The sequence below is a fragment of the Rhagoletis pomonella genome, unplaced genomic scaffold, assembly GCF_013731165.1.
Source record: "Rhagoletis pomonella isolate Grant_MI unplaced genomic scaffold, Rhpom_1.0 Rhpom_scaffold_00007, whole genome shotgun sequence".
Lineage (NCBI taxonomy): Eukaryota > Metazoa > Arthropoda > Insecta > Diptera > Tephritidae > Rhagoletis > Rhagoletis pomonella.
The window spans coordinates 14,188,899-14,212,353 of NW_023458561.1; the positions used below are offsets into that span (position 1 = coordinate 14,188,899).

The 23,455-nt window shown below is 33.3% G+C and overlaps 1 protein-coding gene across 2 annotated transcripts in view; it reads right to left on the reverse strand.

Moving 5' to 3' along the window:
- The window catches only part of LOC118742353 (hillarin), a 211,426-nt gene extending 189,349 nt beyond the window's left edge, over positions 1–22,077 (reverse strand). The window contains exons 1-2 of one of the 2 annotated variants that reach the window (XM_036474361.1): positions 21,877–22,077; positions 17,309–17,518 (exon numbers count right to left, since the gene is read on the reverse strand). The gene's annotated coding sequence lies outside the window, so the exon portion shown is untranslated. Of the gene's footprint in view, positions 1–17,308; positions 17,662–21,876 lie in introns of those variants that run through there. The other variant, XM_036474359.1, reaches the window with a different exon arrangement.
- Between the last annotated feature and the right edge of the window lie 1,378 nt (positions 22,078–23,455).

Here is a 23,455-nt window from a genome sequence, read left to right on the forward strand (position 1 = left end):
TGAGTATAGCCATGCAACTGTAACTGCATACCCAGCGCAATGACTATACCCCATTGCACTCCTGTATTGGTCGATATTTTTTCACAGTTGTCGTTTTCTTTAACGCAAATGAAATCCAATTTAAACATTTTCTTATAGTGAAAAATATTTTCAAGTCACATAAAATAAAATAACAAGAAAAACAAAATTCCAAGCAAATCAGGCGTGAAGCGTAAACGATTATGACCGGATGCAGTTCCTCCATAAGTCATACCGTGTTCCGAACACAACCTTGAGTGAATAATGGTGGGCTGACTTTGGAAAATCGCCGCATCGATTGGGGGGTAAAACAAGTATTACTTAGCTTAAAGGTAGAACTCATTTTCAAATATGCCACTCCTACAGTGGAGACCGCAATAGCTTTTACGAAATATGTACACAAAATCATATCTCGACGCTCGAACAAATGCACGAAATTTTTATATATTTGTTCAGCCGCTTATTGACGTTTGAAAGGGAATAATGTATGAGTTAATTCAAATAAACGCAGATAAGTGAGCCCGTTTGTCAACCGTATAAAGTGTACGTACAATGTACATATACACATATGCATACGTCATAAACAGTGTTGCCGCGCCGTCTCAAGAAAATGTATCACTGACCAAGCCAAAAATGTATCCAAATATATCCACTTTTCTTTGTGTACATATACATTTCATAATTTATAAGAAAACCAAACATTTTCATGAAAAAGACATAATTTAATCCATCCTAAGGACTTGGAATACATGTACATAAAATCAAACATTTGTAATTTCAATTTATAAAGTACATTTTTTGTGCATAAGTATTTTGCAAAGCAAGTATCATAAATAGCAAGTACACTCTAAAAAGAGCATGTAAAACTACTACTGAAAAGTATCTATTTTTCAACAAGAATCTGTATACATATGAGATGTTCAGTATTTGATTTTGAACTTGAGATCTTTAAAATATACACATAAATACACATATATAGAATGTTTAAAATTGCAAAAATTTTCAAACTACAAATACATTTCCTACTAATAATAAACATTACTTTATTTTAAAGATTTTTTGTGTAATTTTGCTCTTTGCGAAAAATTTGGTATGTAAAAGTAAACAGGCAATGATTAATTTTATTACACGGCGTGCAAATTTGCACACATTAAAAGAGGAAACTGGTTACCTCTCTTAATATGCGCAAAAAAACAAATTTTTTTTAGAGTGTATTTAAATCTTTTCAGTAAAATTCATACAAGTTTAGTTAAATAAATCAAATTTAGTTTCTTAAACCACATTGAAATCTTCTTTCTTTTTAAATTAACAAATGAAAATATGTGATATGCAAGAGATTACTGGAGAAAGAGTATAATTTACTTCATATATATCGTCGTTTAAAGTACAAAACCGTGTATCGTCATTCTGCAAAACCGCGTAACTGACATTTGCTACCAAAATCCATTCGTCCTGAAATATAATTGCCAGAAATATGATTGCTCTATAAAAAAGGGAACCATTTTAAAACATAAGTGTTTTTACTCTTTAGAAAATAATTTATGCAACGTCACATACGCGGTTTTGCATTATCTTGATACGCGGTTTTGCATTTTGTTGATACGCGGTTTTGTACTTTAAACGACGATATGTACCTATATTAAAATCTTGCTTAAAGCATCATTTTAAGCTAATTAACACAATTTCGCTTATACCTATTTTGGTGAGATCTCTTCATATGTTCATTGCTTCGTTCACAAAAAATAAAATGCTTTAATTTCACGCTTAAGTAGTGATTCTTAATACGTTTAGAAAACGTAATGCTTTCTACCATCTTTACTGAAAATAATAAATATAAAATTTTGGCCTATTTAAAAAAGTATCCACATTTATACTGACCGAAAAAAATAAGTATCCCGCAAAAATTCGTCTAAAAATGTATCCAATTGGATCTATTTAGATCCAAACGGCATCCCTGATCACAAATGTCAAAATATTCAGAATGACGAGAGGAATTGGTTCAGTAGTGTCTGTTTGTAAACACGCTAACTCGAACAAAATTTAGATATTTTAACGGAAAACGGCGCCGAAGTGCCCTTTGGTATAATTTAGGTTAGTATTAACTTTGGCAAAATCTGTCAATAACCACGCCCACCTCTCATGCAGTAATTAACTATTTTTTTGTTTTATTATTATTTTTTGACGAACTCTGCTGTTTAGATTTACATTTCAAATATATCAACAAACATTTGTGGGTACGTTTGCACCAGTCGTTACGTATGGGTTAATGACAAAAAAATCCTATACATGCACAATATTTCATGCATTAATTTTCATATAAGCATATTGTCAATGGCTGGTTTACTGTATACTGTGGTTTGTACCAAGGAATGAAACCGAAACCGTAACCGTTTAAAACCGTTTCGTTTTTCAAAACCGAAACCGAAACCGTAACCGTTATCTTGACCTGAAAAGGATGGAAACCGAAACCGAAACCGTTTCAAGCACAGGTTTCAATCGGTTTCCAGAAATTTATAAAAATCAGCTGTTTTTAATGAAAAACTTATTGTGGATAAGCAACAATAATTTGAAAAAATGGTAGAAGTGATAGCTATTTCGGAAATCACCACATTTCCTCATCAGACTTCTTTCAGTAGGATTCGAGCCGACGATCCCACTGACTCAGCCAGTTGCCTACGTACTGTGCTAAGTTCGCCTTTATATCAACGAGCAGCTTACTAGATTTGTTTTCTTTTGTACTACATATGTGCATATATACATGTACACAAACATATCGTCGTTTAAAGTACAAAACCGGGTATCGTCATTCTGCAAAACCGCGTAACTGACATTGGCTACCAAAAATTGGATTTGCTCACACAAGCTCTTGGCTCAATCCTTATCCTTTCGTCCTGAAATATACTAGCCAGAAATGCGATTGCTTTATAAAAAAGAGAACCATTTTGAAATATGAGTGTTTTTACGCTCTAGAAAATAATTTATTGCATTTTGTTGATACGCGGTTTTGCACTTTAAACGACGATATGTACATACATAAACATATGTATATAGATACAAATATATATACAACCATTCAAACCAAGAATGATAGAGTACAAGATTGCGCCGATTGCAGCACAATTCGTGAGAGTAATTTTAGCGTGACGTCATCGTCGAGTTGACAACTGAGAGCGGCGAGAATAAGGGCGATTAGTGATGTGCTGAATTGTGCCTATACTCGGTACCCAATACTTAAAAAAGATTTCGGTACCCAATACTTCCTTTTCGGTATCCGATACCGATTCTTTACATTAAACCTTCGCCATTATATGCATTTCAGGTTTAGAAAAAACTTGCATTACTGATTTATATGATATCGGCTAAAACACTTGAACTTATCGCAACAGGGAAATGTTATTTTAGCAGTTTTAACCTTAGTCGATCCAAGGTTCAAGAAAAATGAAATGAAATGAAATGAATGAATGAAGGAAGAAACGAATGAAGAAAATGATCGGATGAAGAAGCTTTTCAGGGTGGAGACCTAACCAGTTAGCGGCAAGTTTCGGATAGATATCGCACTTGTTGGCGTAAAAATATTTCATATCATACGTCAACAAAACCGATACCGATTCGAAAATTGTCGCTAACTGGTTATAGGATCTGCCCCCAGGCCTCCAAAAATGATATCGTCCGATTCAGCTGGAACAAAAATGCTTCAAACAAGTAAGAGTCTCTGCGTTATCGTCTCGAACCGACATTCATTTATTTTCATTAGTATTAAAAGCTCTATTGGCTCCTACATTCGGGTTTTGATAGGCGAGTCTCCCCTGAGCCATTTTTTCCATATCTTGGGCCTGTGTGCGCTTTTATTCGAAATGTAAATGTTTCGGTAACGAGTATCGAGAGTATTGGATACGTTTTAAATCGTTACCGAATATCGATCAATACTTGAAAGTATTGACTCAGCACATCACTACTGCAGTCATCTCGCCTGTGACGTCAGCAAATCAGCTGATTCTGTCAAATTCACTGAGAGCTGATTAGCGGTGTTGCGATCGGCGCCACCTTCTGTATTCTCTCCACCGTGCATTCAAACATATGTACATACATGAAAACATTGCTTGGTAGCTGTAGCGGCAGAACTGAAATGCGCAATGAGTTCGTTCATACATACATATATATGTATACATACACACGTGCATTCAAACATACATATATACATATGTAGGTACTCGTACCCGTCAAGCTTCGCTTTATTTCTTTTTTCCCCTTCCCTATACTACCTATATCTTCCTTCTCACTCATGTAACGTTTTCAGTTTTACAAATTTCACTCTCCATTTTTGCGATACCTAAGAAGTTTCACTTCTAAAATATATCTGAATATCGGTGTCGTATGTAGGCCGCTGTGGTGTAGTAATTAGAAACCGCCGAGCGTATTTCTGCCATGAAAAACAGCTTCTCATAAAAACGCGCTTTGTGGCACAACATGAAGGCACACGCAACAAATCGGGGGAGAAGCTCATATACACATATTTTGTGAGCGCCAATCTATTATTTTTACACGTAGAGATTGAGGTGTTGCCTTAAAACACCGAGACCGCGTGTTCAAATCCCGCCACATGCAATCCTAAGATAGTAAAAAATTTCTTTTCATTAAAGCCCAATTTACATCGGGAAGAATTGATAATCACATTATCTTTGTAAGTCCTCTATCAGACACGTCATTTTTTTCGCATTCTCTCTCTTGTTTTCTATTTGCTTCCAGACGTGTCCACTTTTATCGAATTTAAGTTCTTGGTTCTTTAAATGGGAAGCAAAGAGACAAGAAAACTTGAAACGAATTGACGGTACGGAGGTATCTGTAGTCTTCGCCCTTCTTCTTACCTCCATCGCCTTGGAACGAGCAGACTTGAAAGCAAGACTTGACGTGTCTGAAAGCTGACTAATCCTGGCATTCAGTACGCGGTCTCTAGTCACTAATAGTGACTTTTGGTGATGAACTTGGATTTTGAGACTATTTGATATTCACTACGCTGTCTCAGGTCTCTAGTCTCAAAAATAAGTCACTAATTTGTCAGCTGGCTAAGAGTACGTCACAAAAATAAAAATATGGAGGAAAAGATAATTGCTTTCCATTTTATCAAACAAATACGCGAAAATGGAGCAACAATTTCATTAGGAAATAAACCAAAATGCTATGATATATACAAATCCATTGAAACAAATCTATTTTTTATTTTAAAAACATTGAAATCTAAAGATTATTAAAAAAAAATCAAAAAAATAAAAAAATAAAAAAATATTAATTTAAAAAAAAAGTCCTCTACGCCCGAGGAGGACTCGAACCCGGACCCTCCCGACCGGCAGCCTAATGCTTTGATCACACCAACACTGCAACTCTTTGGGCGGCGCGGGCAAAAGGCATACATAAACACTATCAGTTGATTGTCTGTGCTTGTTTTCACCACACATTTCTGTTGAACTTTTTGTGACTCTGTCCTACTGAATACCCAAATCATCTCTAGTCACAAAAATAGTCACTAATTCCTAATCTCAAATTTAGTGACTTGGGATGAGACTGAATTAGGGTTGCCAGATTTTTTATGCGCGAAATCAGTACGTTAGTCTTTTTCATGCTAAAAAAATCAGTACTTTTCAGGACATATTTGTTCAAAGCAAAATTATGAATGTAAGTAACAGATAATACTTTAAAACGTCAGAGTACTTGTTTTTAACAATATTTTGGTACATAAATAAAATATAGTTCATAAAAAATAAAAGAGTTTTACATTTTAACATGAGTGTTCACATCATTGTACACAGAAGCAAATAAATTATTTTATGTTTATGACATTTTTGAATAGCAATAATGAGATCATTTCCATCTTCAGTGTTAAAAGAGTCAAAGAATTCTATACATTTCATTTTAAGATTACTTTTAATATGAAGTTCACTTTAAATAATTTTAATTAGAAGCCGGTTTCTCTCTTTGCGCCAGGAAGCAAACTTCATATTTAAGATCCTCTCAGTTGCTTCGTTTGAGTGTGATATTGAAAAAAAGTACATATTTTTTCAAACTGTGGAAAGTATCACTATTTAAGGACTTCATCTATAATTTCTAATGGCTTAAATTAATTTTCTCAACTACGGAAAGACTTTGAAAGACTAAGAATTCGCTAAAAAGAGTATTTAGCTCTATGTCTTGTATGCAAACTCTTTACCATGTCAGTAAATTGTGAAAAAATAGTTTTACGTTATAGGCGAAAGCCATTCGAATATTCAAATTTGTTGTTATTAAACTGAGTTATTTTCGAGACAACTAGCCACTAGGGATGGGCACCGTTTTCAAAAAATCGGTTTTTTGATTAATCACGGTTTTTCATTCAGGTTTTAAACCGTTTAAAAAAACTGGATTAAAAACCTGATCTTTTCGGTTTACCGAAAAAAAAAACCGAATTATAAAAACACTGAAAAAATCAAAAAAAAAGTCGATATCGAATTAATCTTAATTTTCACTTCGCCTATATGTATATTTTCTTCTTTAAAATTTACTTACTGCTGTGCAACGCAAATCAATTAAAACAATATTTTTTCTTTATTTTGTATAACAACTTCATTTCCAAAAAATAAGAAATATAATAAAGCGTTTGGCATATTTAAGCAAAAACAAACTTCATTTAACAAACAAAAACTTTTTGTAATAAAAACATAATCCCAATTTCACCAACACGCCGCAAAATTTACAAATTGCTTCTTTGCTAGCTTTTTCTGTGAAATGTAACCACAAAGAACTTCTCTTATTTGTAGGCGCCATACTTGTATTAGTTTTGAATGGCGTTTTGTTCTCAGTGAACAGTAAACTACAATATTCACAATCGACTTCACAATCGATTATGCTTAGCTACCAGATCAGCAAAAAATTGAGTAGTTAATTTCGAGTTTTTGGTACGCCGTAAAATTTTATTCTCATCTCGAAGATTTACAAAATAATTATCCATCGCTGGGAAACGTAAAAACCGAATTTTCGGTTTTCGGTTTTAGAGAAAAAAAACGATTAACACCTAAATTAAAAAAAAGACTGAAAAAGATCATTAACCAAATTCAAAAAAACCGGTTTTCGGAAAAACCGATCTTATTTGAACATCCCTACTAGCCACACGTCCGCCTTCTTTTTAAATAATTTAAGCTCGCATCATATTATCCCAACTGGTACGTAACGAATCGGCGATATGCCCATAAAACGATTGAACTTTTTGTTGTATTAATTTCTTTGACATATGAAACATTATCTGAAACATATCAACTATAATTAAATTATTTACTTCTTACTTTTATAGGACAAATTAAGAAAGTTCCAACGTTATGTAAAAACCTTAAGAAAATCCAAAAGTATTTTGTTTGAATTAAAAATTCAGTACAAATCAGTACACATTTTGAAAAATCAGGACATTAGCGTTCTGATTGAAGAAATGAATAAAATCAGTACAAGAGTTGAAAAATCAGTACTGTACTGATAAAATCAGTACGCCTGGCAACCGTAGACTAAATTACTAAATCCCAGGTTAATTTGAGTTTATGACATTCGATACGATACTAGGATTCTGGTACTCGATTCCAAAAAAATATCGTATGGTATCGTATCGTATCGAAATTCGTGTCCCTAACAGTGTTGCCACAAAGATTTTTAATTTTTTACCAAACCTCTAAAAAAAATTACCAAACTCAGAAAAAAATTACCAAATTTTTATGAGCATAATATTCTTAACAAATTGAAAATTATTTTTCGACGTATGTAGATAATTATTTTGGCGACGACTGAACTACATCACGTCTGGGATTGTGGCCAGCTTAGGCTATTTATATTTTTCGCCCGAAAGATAAGTTCTTCCTCTTCTTTTATGACAAACTCATAAAAATTCATGATGTTACTGCCGCGTTCAAAAAATTCATATCACCATCGACAGAGCGTTTAGATAACGAAGATGAACAATTCACAGTATTGAATGTATTCCGAATAGTTATAACAATTCACAAATATTTTTAAAACATAAAACAAAAAATCACTCAGAGATTTACAAACATTTAAAAGATGTTTAATAGTTCATTTCCATTGCAATTTATGTCTATTGGAAAAAAGCAGATTACAACTCGAAGGAGGTAGTTGCTCATATTAAGTACAAGCAAATGAAAGTAAAATAACAAAAACGAATAAATAAACCTTGCAGATCACCTCTTGTTAAAATTATCTAAACTCTTAACTGTAGTTAAGCGTTTGGTGGAAATGGGCTGTAACATACAGTTTTTTACATAAAGTATTTTACATAACTTAAAACCTAAGCATGAAATCAGTAAATGTATCGATAAACGATACATAAAATATTCTTTTACAATTTTATAAGTGAGTCACATTCGTATTTAATCGGAACATTTTAATTAGTCATGTGAAATCATTTACTTTCTCCATTGGTTCCGGCAGGTAAAAATGATCCAAAACCCTGATTTGTGGGACGGTGATCGAGCCGCCATATTGGGAAAAATGGGTGGTTTCCTTAAATTGCTATATTGCGAACTCATAATAGAAGTTGGCCTTGGCAAATTGCTGCATTAAAGAGCCCTTTCAATTCACATTCATAAATATGTAAATACATAAACAAATTTTTTTTTGTTTTGTGCAATTGTAAGGAGGTTCAAAAAAATTACCAAATCACCAAACTCGCTCTAAAAAGAAAAAAATTACCAGTTTTGATAAAAGATTACCAAAGCGGCAACGCTGGTCCCTAACTTCAATTGAAGTTTTTCACTTCACTTTAGAAGCCTTCACTTCGTCATTTCATTTTACTTCCTTGCTTCACTTTCAACAAATTAGATTTATCTCCAAAATAAATAAACATTTCTTTGAAATACATAAATGATTTATTTACGACTTTAAACTCACTTTAACGAAATCCCACCAAGAAGCTAGCTACAAGGAGGTTATTTTTAACAATTGATAATTTTTCACTGCACGGTAACATTTATATACATATGTAGCGCGCCTGCTATTCTTTTGGAGATCAAAATTAGCGATAGCTACGGTGACCATATTAACCAACGTAAAATAAAAGACTTTTTTTCAAAATGATTTGGGAATACGTACATACATACAACTTGTATGAGAAAAGTACCTTGCCCATATCGTAATTTAAATCAAATATTTACCAGTTAATTATATTATTTAATTGTACAAGTTCCCGTGCTGTAGCGAAAAATGAAGCCAAAACCTTTTCAAGGACTTCGCCATCCTTTGCTACCAAAATGCGTTTATCATAATTCATACTGCACGACGAAGCCAGAACACAGTGGCTCAAAATTGGAATTGAATGTTCGTAATTCACCGGAGCCTTAATTTTTCAACCAATTTTTGCTAAAAACCAAAAAAAAAATATTTATTTTGGGGAACATTTTTTATAACATTTCAAATTTTTGTGTAATTTCTTCCTTTTGGGAAAACCATACAATTGTTTTCAACTAGTTTTTGCTATGTAACATTTACTAGCTGGAACAGGAGAATACATTTTCTTCAAAATTTCTACTTTTTCTGCATTTTGCACTAAAAAATTTAATATACTCAAATAAAAATTCACAAATCAGGCTCAATTGGTCTCTTGCAAATATTGTAAGCTTTCATAAAAAAAAAATTAATCAAATTAAGTGAAAAATGAAGACTCCAGTGAATTACGAACACTAAATGACAGTTTTTAACCACTTGTTCTCTTTCAGTGGAACTGGAAACTCAGCGTGCAACGCGATCCTCGGCACAAATTTCCCTGTGCTTTACAGATTGTACAAAGATTACCGATTAAATAGAAATCCTTAGTGGGGTGCGAAACAAACTAGCGAAGGTTTTCATTATATTTTATAAGGGATATTTTCATTTTTCATATTCTGTGTTTAAAAGTTTACCTCTGAAAAAATGCAGAGCTGATTTAATAAAGGACAGTTTAAGAAATAAAGGACAAAAAGCGTCCTTTATTTTGAAAAAAATTATAAAGGACACGGGGTTAAAATAAAGGACTGTCCTTTACAATAAAGGACGGATGGTCACCGTAGCGATAGCGAATGTTGGAATCCGGCCGCTGAGCGTTCGAAGTCACTGCGTGAGAAATTCAAAAATTCACTGACTTCAAATTGCCCTCGTACAAAAGAATTATGGGGGAGCTATCGGTAAATGAGCGAAAAAAATTGCAGTACTGCACAAGGACGGGGCTGTTATTCAAAATTGGTTCCAATACACTACTTACATGAGTACTATGTTTTACATATATACATATGTATATGGAATCCCTAGCAGAAAAACAAATTATTAAAAATCAATGCGATTTCTTAGCCAGTTGAAACTTACCCTGTATTATAGTATATTGCGATACAAAACTACACACCTCAAATTTTGGTGAAAAGTTTGTATAGTTTGTTTTATTATCGAGGGCTTATATTCAATAATTATATTCTGCAATTTTCACAAAAACTACTTTGTGATGTTAGAACTCATCTGGGACTTACCTGTTATCACCGATGTTAATTCTGACTTTGCAATTTAATAGTAAATTCTTCTGTCAAGCGCTATACAAGGTCAGTAGCCCGTTTCTGTATCTTTGCGATATGAATTATATCGCAAAATCCAACCCTTCTGTGTAATTACCGCAAGGTAGTAGCCCTGTTCGCGTACGCAATATCCAGTAAATACAGTACTAATTTTACTGGCTTTTTACTGGATGTCGTTTTCGTACGCAAAAACTTGCAAGAAACTAGCAAAAGAGGGGAAATTGAGAGAGAAAAAATGACAGCTGAACGTGCAAGATTTACTGGATTTTTACTGGATAAATTTTTACTAGCATGATGCTTAATGTAATTCACATTAACAAAATAATTGTTTGTGGTGCTTTTCGGGTTGCAGTTGACAAAATAAATAGTTTTCTAGGAAAATAGCGTCGGAAAATAACAAATTAATCAGCTGTTCATAAAACTAACAACTTCTTGCTGGTTTTGCGTTTTCGTACTTTCTTGCATATTACACTCATTGGGAGTAAATATTGGCTTACTCTCCGAAATGTTGTTACCGGCAAGTTACCGGATATTTTTTGCTGGAGAATACGAAAACACAACTAATGTTTCTGTAAGTGTGGTGTAAATGTATTTGCGATATACCTTGCGTTATTTATATCGCAAGTTCTAAGTATGGTGATATTTGACACTATAAGCCAAGTTAATGAATTGTGTGTTTATCAGTTCTTTAATTTTTTTAATTTCATTACTTTTATTTAACAGAAAAATTAGAAGTGACAATACTTCTGGATTTAATGAAAATTAGAAGGTAGCAATGGATAATTTGGTCATCATTTCGCTTAAGAAGATTAAATTCATTTCATTAATTTAATTCCATTTTCGCTTAAGAAGATTAAGAATTCTATGTATGCATATACGCATTAGGGTGTTCGATTATTCGCCTGTTTTTACAAAACCGGTTTTCGAGTTATTCGAAAAGTTGCAATTTGAAAAAAAAGGTTTCCCGATTGAGAAATTAAGAAAACACCGGATAGACCGGTTTTCTTTTACTTAGTTTTCATACTTTATTGCATTTTTTCTTACTTTTTCGCATTGAGTAGTAGGACTTAGCAACATAAAAAAAGGTTTTTCAAGGGGCGGACGACCTTCGGCACTCCTGACATAAAAAAGATTCTTCGGAGGTGGAGCAACAGTGAAGATCTATCCATTTGTGTCACAACATAAAGAAGCAGAGCACGAATTGTAGATCGCGGCCGAACACGTAGAAAACGTTTTAGCGGCAAACATTCATTTTTTAGAATCAAATTTGATAAACGGTTCATCCCCAAATAACCTAGGATATAATTTTAAAACTCTTAAGGAGTTTTCCTTAAGCTGGAAAGGGCCTTTAAAACCTCGAAAAACTCTAAATTTTTATTGAGGTGTCAAGATTTGTATAAAATGAAAAAAATCGGTTTATTCGATGGAAAGAAGTTCGTTCGATATTCAAAGTTACAGAAACGGGCTACAGCATTAATATCACCGATAACAGTTAAGCCTTAGGGGGATTTTTATATCAGAATATAATTTTTGTGAAAAGTTCAGATAGAGGGTATTGAATATAAGCTCTCGTTATGTAACATTTATTTACAGCAACAGGAGTATCGATTTTCTTTGAAATTGCTACGTTTTTGCACTTTGCACCACAAAATAATACGTATAAACAAATAAAATTACAAAAATCAGGCGCGACAAATCGCTTAATTTATTAGCTTTCAGAAAATGCTCGGGACTATTTTAAACAGCAAATTCCAGTTTGTCACCATTGTTCAACGGCCTGCGTAAAAGCTCTAATTGCGTTACATGCACTTTGTGCCGGAAAACCGGCTGCACGGCACTAAGAGTACATTGGTCGCATACAATGAAATTTGCGTCTCCAACAAAAATTCGAACGGTTTGTTTAGGCCCCTGAACTTTAGGGTATATGACTGGGACCTACTTATGTACTCCCGTGGTCGCATAATTAAGCAATACTGGAATTCATTTGTTATCCTTTTTATCATATTCCGAAGGACTGATCCAGATTATTAACATTGATCTGGCTTGAGTACAGGTCAGAGTAAATACGTATGTGCATATGAATAATATTTAGTTGTATACTACACAGATATACGTATGTACATATATATAAATATATATATATATATACTGTATGTATGTACGTAGGTATGTCCTTGTACATATGTATGTATATTAGAGGTTTACGCCGACAGGCTTTGCGGCGGCGGCGTCGTCAACTTCGAAAATAATCGGCGGCGGCGGCGACGCCGGCGCGTCTGGAAACGCCGGCGCTACTGCCCATAAGACAGATTCCAAAGAGCCAGGAGGCCTCTAATCTTATTATGTCCTCTCGTCAGAGTTAGGCATTCGCCATGCCAATTCAGATTATAATTCTATTTATTTCATTTCATAAGTTTAAATTTAAATATTGTTACTTCCTACTTGAATTAAAATTTTGATGGATGGGCGAACAGAAGAAGGTCTGCGGTATATACATTAGACTGCATCATCAAAAAAAGTTTTCCCGCTGGTATTACAAAAATTTTTTATATTAAAAGACGTCCACCAAAATATTTCGGAAAAATATTAAGATTTAAGCGAGCTGGATCGATTTGAAAATACCTCCAAAAATGGAGTTTTTTATGAATAAAAATAGTTTCTTAAAGAACTTTGTGAAAAAAGCTCCCTCAGATGACAAAACAGAATAGGCTTAAAAAATCTGCATAAAAATATTTAAAAATCTTTTTAACGGAATCGTAATAATGAGATTTTTGATGCTGTTTTTTTTACTTTTTTCAAAGATTGATTTATGAAAAACATTAATAACTGGGCCAAAACTATTCTGATTTAGTCTTATGGAATCTCGGTAGAAAGGTATGCTCCCACTATTTGTATTTATGTGCAAAAAAAAAATCATTCGTGTCCCATTTTTTTTCCAAATACCAACACAGCTTAATTCAACTTTGAATGACGTTCGTTGATCCTACCTTTCTCTTTCATCCTTTAAATGGGCTTATTAGCAAAGAAATAAAAAGGGTGAGGGTGAGGGAAAAGGGTGATTCAAGTTTTCCTTATACTAATCATTGAAAAAAGTTAAAATAGCATTAAAAATCTCATTATTACGAATCCGTTCAAAAAACTCCATTTTTGGAGGTATTTTCAAATCTGTCCAGCTCGCTTAAATTTCAATATTTTTCCTAAATATTTTGGTGGACGTCTTAAAATTTAATAGATTTTATAATTCCAATGGAAAAACAGTACCGATTTTTTTTGTATGGGGAGTGATACAGTCTAATATACATACATACATGGTTCTCTATGTTCTCTATAGATCCGTATGTACTATTAAAATTTAAACAAATACAAAAAATTTAAAAAGTTAAGTTATTGGAGTAATTTATGTGGCTATGAATAAATTTTTGTAATAATCTTATCTACCGTTATGTTAAATTACGTATTTCTTACGATCTTTTGCGGGTTATAGATTGAAAACTTGGATGGTCTACTATTTTCCTACAGTTTTATCCATCAACTCCCAGCAGAACATGCCTCTTTGACCCACTGTTTAACAAATGGCTTATAGATGGTTAAAATTTCTACTAAAATATTAAGCGCCAAATTTTCCTAAGAATAACCGAAATTAATGAAATATGCTGCCAATTTCCATCAAGAAGGGGAACCTTCCTGCGGTTTGACCATCACTTGTGAATGCTAACATAATTTTCACACAGCCACCTAGTACTTGTATACGTCTGTGGCACCCTAGAATAAAATAACTTACTTATTTAAAATCTGTTTAAAAAGTATTAAACTCTTTATTAAAGAAAAAAAAACACAAGAATACAAATTTGTTTTTGGTTTTATCTCCAATAATTGAGGAGTTAGATGCAGTAAGGATACTTCTGTTAAAACTGCTTTCTGAGATATTATCGTTAAAGTTTTTGGTGTGTGACATGATACAAAAATAGAAGGTAGTTTCATTTATTGACATTCGTTGTTGTTGCCGACCACTTGACTTTTAATAAGTTTATGACATTTCATTAAAACCATGCTACCAGATTCACTAGCAGAAAAATTTTTGTTTCTTGAAAAAGTAAAAAAAAAAATTAAGTTAGTGAAGTTGGATGAAAACATTAAAAAGTCTTGCGCGCTTTCAAACTGAAGGAATTTGATACACCTGTGCAAATGTTCGAAAATAAAGTTTTTTGGATAGAGGATAGAGTACGTAATACGATTTAATGCAGTTTGATGACAAATTGCTGACACAAAATATTTCTAAACCTCTAACCGATGTACCGTTATCCGTGGAAGAGGGTGGAGATCGAGTTAAAATGATGCCATGCAACTTTTAACAGTACCAATTTTGGATTCTCGGAATTTTCTGTTAAGGTGTGGCGCTGCTCAAAAATATATATGCATAAATATAAGCAAGAAAGCAGGTATTTGTGACAAGAATTATCCACATAAGATGAAAACTACTGCAGTTTCATTTTAGAAAGTTTTTGTTTTTAGACAATGGCATAAGTAAGACAGTTTGGTTACGGTTCGGATATTTGTACCAGGGTTGTTGCGAATATTCGCATTCGCATTCGCAACTGCGGAGCTTCCGCATTAATTTTAACATTCGCATTCGCTTTCGCATTCGCAATAATCAATGCGGAGCTTTTGCGAATACGAATGTTGTGCAAGTGCACCGATAAAACGTATATATGGCAAACAAAATGACAAATTGTAGCCAATATTTTTGCTAGTGGTCGTGGGAGTATTTGTGTAGCAAAACTGTTCATATTTATCAACTTAGACAAAAATGTATTTAAACTTATTATTTCTTCAGCTATATAACTGAGCAATCAATGGGCAGTCATGCAAGTGCCAACTTCTACTTGACCTTTGACGTACGTAAAAGGGAACCTAGCCTTTTTAACAATATTTTTTCTTCTTTCAATATCTGCATTGGTTTCTTTCTTTAATATTATTTTTTTGGACCAATTTTAAAAAAGCTACTAGACACAAAAAAAGAAGCTGTGCACTGCAATTCTTAACCAAATTTTCGTGATTTGCTTTTGATGCTACATATATTCGTTTCAATAATTTCAAATGGGGCTCTTTGGGGAATTTATTTTTAGCAACATATTAAAGAATAGTAATTTTGTTTACTTGTCGGGCAATATTTTTTCGGATGGATATATACTGTCCCTTCTTTGCTATTTAAAGTCAAAGAGTAAGCTCCTTCAATAGCGATTTCCAGCAGAAATGATCAACGTCTGGCTAAAAAGAGGAGCGATGCTCAAATAAGTAAGTACGTAAGTATCTGAGATTCAAATGTTTTTAAAAAACGGGGTGCTTTTGTAAAAAATAACAGTGTTCTTATCCGATTCCGCTGACAGCCACGACTTTGAAAACAGAATTTTGTTCAAAATTTTCATTCCAGGAAAACAATAATTTATTTTCCATATCCACCTATTTAGCTCGCTATAGGCACGGATTGTTCAAACCAGTCGCAGAAGAAAGTATTAAAAATGAACTACAAAAAATAAAATCGAAAAACGCTGATGAAGTTACAGATTCCCCAAATTCTGAAACAGCCAAAGGAATGACAATGGAGAACTATTTTTAAAAAGCTTTAGAAAAACCTGACACATCTGGTTTGGCTTTGTAAGCGCTGTTTAAACAACGATCTCGCCATTATGCTAGATTCTAACTGTTTCTTAAAAATACTTGACATCCGCATCCGCGGTTGTTAGCTTTTAGATATTCGCATACGCATTCGCATCCGCGGATGTCTAAAATTCCACATTCGCAACATCCCTAATTTGTACAATGATTTTGGGTTATCGTGTTCAAACCCGTGATCCGAATCAAAAAATTTTAACATATACGTCTAGCCAAAGGACTAAGCTTTAAGTTAAAACAAAGGTTTCGGTTTAAAATATGCACTTTTTTTTTTGTAAATTTGGAGGTCAATGTTGCCGAAATATACTGTGGATGGCGTAACCAGAGTTGGACTGATGAGGTTATTTTCACTAGCGCGGCCGAAGGCTACCAAAATGGAAAAGAGTACCCACTGCTGATGGCCTTACACGAGTTTAATTTTTCTTTGCGAAAATGCTAATTTTACCCCATTTTGAAATGGGCCCCGAGTGTCTGTAGAAGGGGCAAGGAGGCGAAGGGTGAATTATCTTAAAGTTTATACTGTTCTCTTTCTAGTAAGTTTTTGGGGAAACGCACCTTCCGTTTCCGCTCCCCACCAAAAAATCATTTTACAAATAACCGAACATTTCCAAATCACAACATTAAACCCTCTGATGTATTGTTTCATTGATATCAATGTGGCAAGGTAGCTCATAATTTTGTACAATATATGAAACTTCAAAAACTTATTTTTTGTCAAAAATTTTGAAATGAAACTACCTTCTTTTTGTATCATGGTGTGTGATAACTTTGTTGTTGTTGTAATAATATGTAAAAAAGGAATATTTTTGTGGTATTGAAAAAAATGTGTATGTATTCTGGAGTAGTAGTTCCTTCAAGCGATGTATTTCAATGTGCATTAATCATGAAATTTTTTTACAAAATTCCTTAGGCGCCGAACGCCGCCGCTGCGCCGATATTTTCGTAGCTCGGCGGCGGCGCGTGAGTAATGGCATAAAACGGCGGCGGCGGCGGCGTGGCTCGACGGCGTATACCTCTAATGTGTATGGAACAATAGACTGGGAATTTTCACTTACCTCCTTTTAAATAATCTGTAAGGGGAACGCTGCTATGTTGGATGCTGGAGATTAGGCCGGTAGCAAATTGATGCGATTGTAAACAACAAATTACACACTTTTTTCAACAATGAAAAATCAACAGCACCAAGTGCAATAACCACTAAAACATGAACCGAGGCAGTCCAAATTCAAAATAATAACAAGTGCAGCATTCGCTGTGATCTTTCACTGTTTGGGCCAACTATTTTCAGTCTGACGAATAAATAAAGGCACATATGTGTGTTGATATTAATATACACCCCGTGTCAAAGTTATAAACGCACTAGATATTATGTTTCACAATTTTTTTTTTAATTTTATTTAGGTTTTTCTTTATAAAAATGTAGTTCATTCTTTAAAAAAAAAGCTGTATAAATACAAGTTTTAAAGTTGGTGCAATACTAAAAAACAATCACTAAACTTTTGAAAAAACTTTTTAATCGATTTCTTATTTACAAAGGTTTTGAGTACGCACTTTTATAGCCTATTTAATTTTAGTAAAATTAAGTGCAAGCTTGAGGAAGTTAGGACTTACCGTTGATTTTTGGCAAAAAAATCTACGAACATAGTACTTTGCAGGGTTGTAAATGAATGCAATCTTATGCGACTTATGTAAATCACAATCAATGAATTCAATTTTTGAATGCAGTCTTTGACTAACGTTTTGACTAAAGACTGAAAAAATGAAGTCTGAAGTCTTTTTCTGAAGTTCGACTAATTAGTCATTTGGTGACTTCATTTTTCAGTGCAGTTACAAAAACACTTTGACTACAATCTTAACACATTTGACACTTCTAATTTTAACACGTTATTTAAAACAATTAAACCACTTCAAGCAATTCTTCAAACATTAACTCCGTATGGCCATTTGCCTAACATCATTATTGTTAATAGGTATTCCTGTATGCAAATAGAGAATGAAGCTGGAATTTTGGCCGAAGCGGAAGCCTAATATTAGGTACCATTCAATATTCAGCCGAACACCGAAGCCGAAGCCGAGCATTAACATTAAAATTTAATAATAAATCTGTGATTTTTTATTTCGTAACAGTAAGAAGTGAGGTGACATATTACAAGGCTTGGACTGCAGATGTGCAATAAGGTTTTACTTTTTTGAAAGGAGTTGCTACCTTTTAAACGATTATATTCGGGTATCAATCGAAATGGTTTTGAAAAGCTTTTTTTCTTAACTGAACTATACGAGGTTTTCCACCTGTTTAAAAAATCAAATTAAATTATGTAGAGTTAGGGCGGTTTGCACCATGTCTAGTTAACGCTAACTGGAGGTACATCCTTCAGTTAAGCACATCAACTGCTTTATCGATCACATGTTATATGATGGGTGTCGATAACGTCGATAAAGATGTTTAACTGGGAGTTAGAATTAACTAGACATGGTGCAAACGGCCCTTAGAGAATTAGGTAAGAGAAATTAGTGCCAAACGAAAGGGGTTTCAGAAAGTAGTAGTATTTTGAACAGGGTTGCCATCTGCCTGAAATGTCGAATTTAGTTGACTCATCCACGACTTATATGAAATATTAAATATGGATGCCAAACGAAAAAGTAATAGGAACTCTTTAGTTTGAACGCAAAGAATATTTTTGAGGTGTTGGAAGAGGCTTAACACCTGTTTAAAAAGTTAAATTCAAATTATTTAATAACTTAAATGAATTATTAAAATATGGGTATCAATCGAAGGGGGTTTGAAAATTTTTTATTTCTGAACCATATTTAGCGGCGTTGCCACATGTTTGAAAATTAAAAGTCCACTTAATTCATCAGTTAATTAAAATATGTATCGCAATGTCCGACGAAGGAGAGTTAACAAGGATTAAGCTTGAAAATACTTTGAAGAGGGTTGCCACCTATTTGAAAGGTCAAATTCAATTAACTAATATAAAAAGTATATGAAATATAAAAATACCATAGTAAAGCAAAATGATGTTAAGAAATCTTTAGTTTAAACTTTTTGAATGTTTTATAAGGGTTGCCACTGTTTGAAAAGTTAAATTCAAAATATGCAATAAGTTGCATGAATTATTACAAGGGGTATCGATCGAAATGGGTTTTGAAAAGGCTTATTTCTAACCTTTATTTAGGAGGGTTTCCATATGTTCGAACAAATTAATTTCCCAGTGGGAAAATGTAATGTATAAGAATCGAAAAAATTATCAGTAAAACAATCCTTTCCACATTCGAAAATGCATTTCTTCCCCCAGGCCGATGTCCTAAGAAAAGTGGGGCATTCGATTTTGTATTACATAGTATCGAGAAATGAATGTGTTTTAATATGAAATTTTTGGAACTTTTTGAATTCATTAGAATGCTGATTACATAGTTAGCAGTAATATAATCGAGAGCTCATAAGAAATACATTCTATTATTTATCACGCATGTAATGCATTACTACTTTCCCGACTGGGTTAAATTAGTTCATCAGTTTATTGAAATACATGTGTATCACAATGTCAGACGAAAGAGATTTGAGAAGATTTTAGTTTGAGAATACTTTTGAAAAGGACTTTCAAAAATGAGAGGTCCAATTAAAGTCTCTAGCCTGTAGATGTGTGATAGTGTTTTTTTAATCAAAAACTTTTTTCAGCGGTATAGGATGAGTTGTTCACGCTTGCCTGGTTATTAGCTTATATGGTTATGTGGTTATAGTTTTTATTCAGTTTACAACAATAAAATATACTACACAATAATAATTTTTAACCAGATAACCTGATAACTAGTATAATAGGCTAGCGTGAACAACCTAGATGTTTCGAAATTTGATGAAATTAAAAACCTGCACTATGCACTTATCTTCACTTAGAGACGGCTGCACGGTTTAAAATGAAATACGACACTCGAATCTCTTATAACTCTGATTAACATTTGTAAGTTTTTGAAATTCAATTTTGAAGGATGATTTTAATTTTATGTAGAAATTGACAGATAATAAAAAATCATTTTCGATTTAAATTTGGTGAAACCGGCTATTAGCGGGTTCACTAGTTTTTATTATTTTCTAAATTAAAAGAACACTTTACAAACATACATACATTTTCCATACCCGCTAAAGATCCTTGCTATTTTGAAGGATCCAATTTTAAATACTTTTACAAGCTTGTTTGTTTCTTTGGCGCTTCACTTCCCAGGGAAAGCTCTTTCTGGCACACATTGCAAATCGCAGTTGATTTTTTTCTGTTGAAAAACTTCCAAATAGCACCCATGTTTCTACAAAATCACAGCAAAACGCAATTGTATCACCTTTATGTATTTTTTTTACATGTAGAGTTCATTTTCAAAAGTGTTATGTAGACAACGAAATTTTAACTAACAACTGTCAAAAAATAATGTAACTTCGTGCCAATATAACACCTTGTGAATTGCCTAATTCTTCGGCATTTTCGGCCGAAGCCGAAGATAAAAAATCAGCCGGATAGGTATACCGAAACCAGGCCGAACCATCGGTTGGACACTAATGAATACCTTTTTCTACCACGAAATCATTAACGACTTCGATTGTACGAAAATATGCATCGCAATATAAGCGAGCCGATAATGTGTAGTTTTGAAGCCAGCAAAACGAAAAACTTTGAAAATAACTTAAAAATGCACCAATGGAAAAACCAAAGAGTCTAAAAAATGATACTTTGTTCGTCTGTCGATTTTGGAACTGGTTTGCAACTATAGAATTTAAAATTGGTTTGGAACTATCGAAAAAGGAATGCAGCGGGGGGCACTTCGTAGAACATCGCAATGTTAAATTCTCCAGGTGTTAGCATGCAAAAGGGAATTAACGCGCACTAGTCATGGTTCTAAATTCTTTAGTACATAACCAGTTCGGCACTAGTTAGTGCGTTTCCCGACGGGGTATACATACATTTGCACATACTAAGATGTGGGCATTCAAATACGCGCGTGATAAATTTTGATATGAAGTATTATTTTTAAATACGAACATTTTTAAACGATAATCAAATAAAAAATACTCATTTTTACTACGGCACATTCCACGGTAATCAATACCGAATGAAATGAAAATAAACTTAAGAATTTGAGCGTATTGTTTCTAGTAAGTAAGAGTAAATAAATCCAACTTTTAAGACTGAAAGTCGTAATTTCGAAATTAATAATTAAGCCTTAAAATGTAAGATAAAATATCATACCCGTCACCGTGGAATGACCCCTTTGCGTTATTTCCCTCAGTGTAGAAGAGTAGAAATTAAAATTAAATTGCTGACTACAGCCCAACTATACCTGATTTCAAATGACTGAGAATAACTTCAATGAGAGACTTGTACGGTTTTTGTTAAAGAAAGGTTTTTATAAAAAATTAACTAAAATTAGATAACAAAAAAACAAATTGTGAAAACTTGTCAATATGTGGTGCGTTTACAATTTTGGCACGGGGTGTATATACATACATGCATACATACATACATACATATGTACATATGCATATGTATGTACTTATACGTATATTTTGTTTGGGAGTAATTGAGTTCGGGAGTCAAGGCGGTTATGAGCTCGTATGTCGATACATACTTATACAAACATATGTTTAGTTCAACTTTGTGTGGTGGTATCTGAGCCATACGTCGGTATCATTACTTTGAGCTCCTCCGTTACGAGCAGGGGCCGCGTCAATCTCAGTGATCCCGCGCTAGCTAAACATTAACAGTGAATTTCATGCATACCAGTCACAGCATTAATAACTCTCACAAGAAGAGCAGCTTAAAAATCGTGTTGGATTTTTGTGATTACTTTTTCTCCACTTCACTTACTTTAATACAAATGTATGCTACTGTATATGTACATTAGAGTGGTCCAAACAAATAAAGTCGGAATTTCAATGCCGCCACCCCCTAGGATTGTTCTATACCGAAAAAAATATACCCCTATTTTTTTATTTTGAAATCAAAAGATATTTAGAGGTCGCTCAAAGCGCCTAAAGTTTTCTATGTATTTTATATGGGGAAAACACAATTTTTCGTAGAAATGGTATAGAATAGTTAAAAATCAATATTTTTCGATTGGAAAACTGTGGTTGTCTTCAGGAGACTTCCAGTCTTAAAACCCAATTGTTTATTTAATCATTTCTTAATATTAAAGATTTTTTATTGGTCTCCCCATTGCATTTTCTGGGGTTGCTGGTGGACTTATAAAATATAGTTACCATCAAAAAATAGTTAAAGAAAAAATTGGATATTATTATTGGGAATCTCGTGAATAGGAACCGAGTTTTCCTATCTAAAAATATTGATTTTAAAAAATTCTACACTATTTCTACAAAAAGTTGTTTTTTTCCCATATAAAATACATGAAAAACTTTGAGCACTCCCTAATTTTTTTCATTGCAAAATAAAAAATAGCGGCTAATTTTTTCGGTATAGAACAATCCTAGGGGGTGGCGGCATTAAAATTCCGACTTTACTTTTTCACATGCAATTTTGTACCACTCTAATGTACATAGCTACATACATAAGTATATCATGCATAAGATATTTTATTCACAACTTCACTCGGCGTGCATACTACCGCACTTGCACCCGTATTTGTAGCCACAAACAATGGCACACGCATGCGCCAATCTATTTACTTACATAAATATGCTACGCTTTCCACTTTTGCTACACATATACTTACATAGATATGTATGTATATACAAATTAATAAAATATATATATAGGCCTCTATAAAACATTCAGCATTAAGAAGATGATGATAATGACTGCGCTAATCAAGAGAAATTGCAACAAACCTCTACATGAGCAAGCTATACACGAATAAAATGGTTTGGACAATCAGCATACGAAAAGTATTATTTTTATTTGGTTTGAAAAATATTTACAAAAATTATTTTATCTAAATAATACTCGTACTATTTTAAGTCATAATTTTATAACGAATTATATGCATATAATACAAAAAAAAATTAATATGCAATTTGGGACAAAAGCGATAACCAGTGTGCTAGTATCAGATTCAATCCTTCTGTGGATCGCCACCAGCATTGCCGTTTTGATACAATTGTATAATTTTTGGTACTTTTCTTTTTAAATTTTGTAATTCGATACTTTGATACTTTCAAATCTTTGATCTCCCTCTTATTACTACACCTAGTATAATTTCAC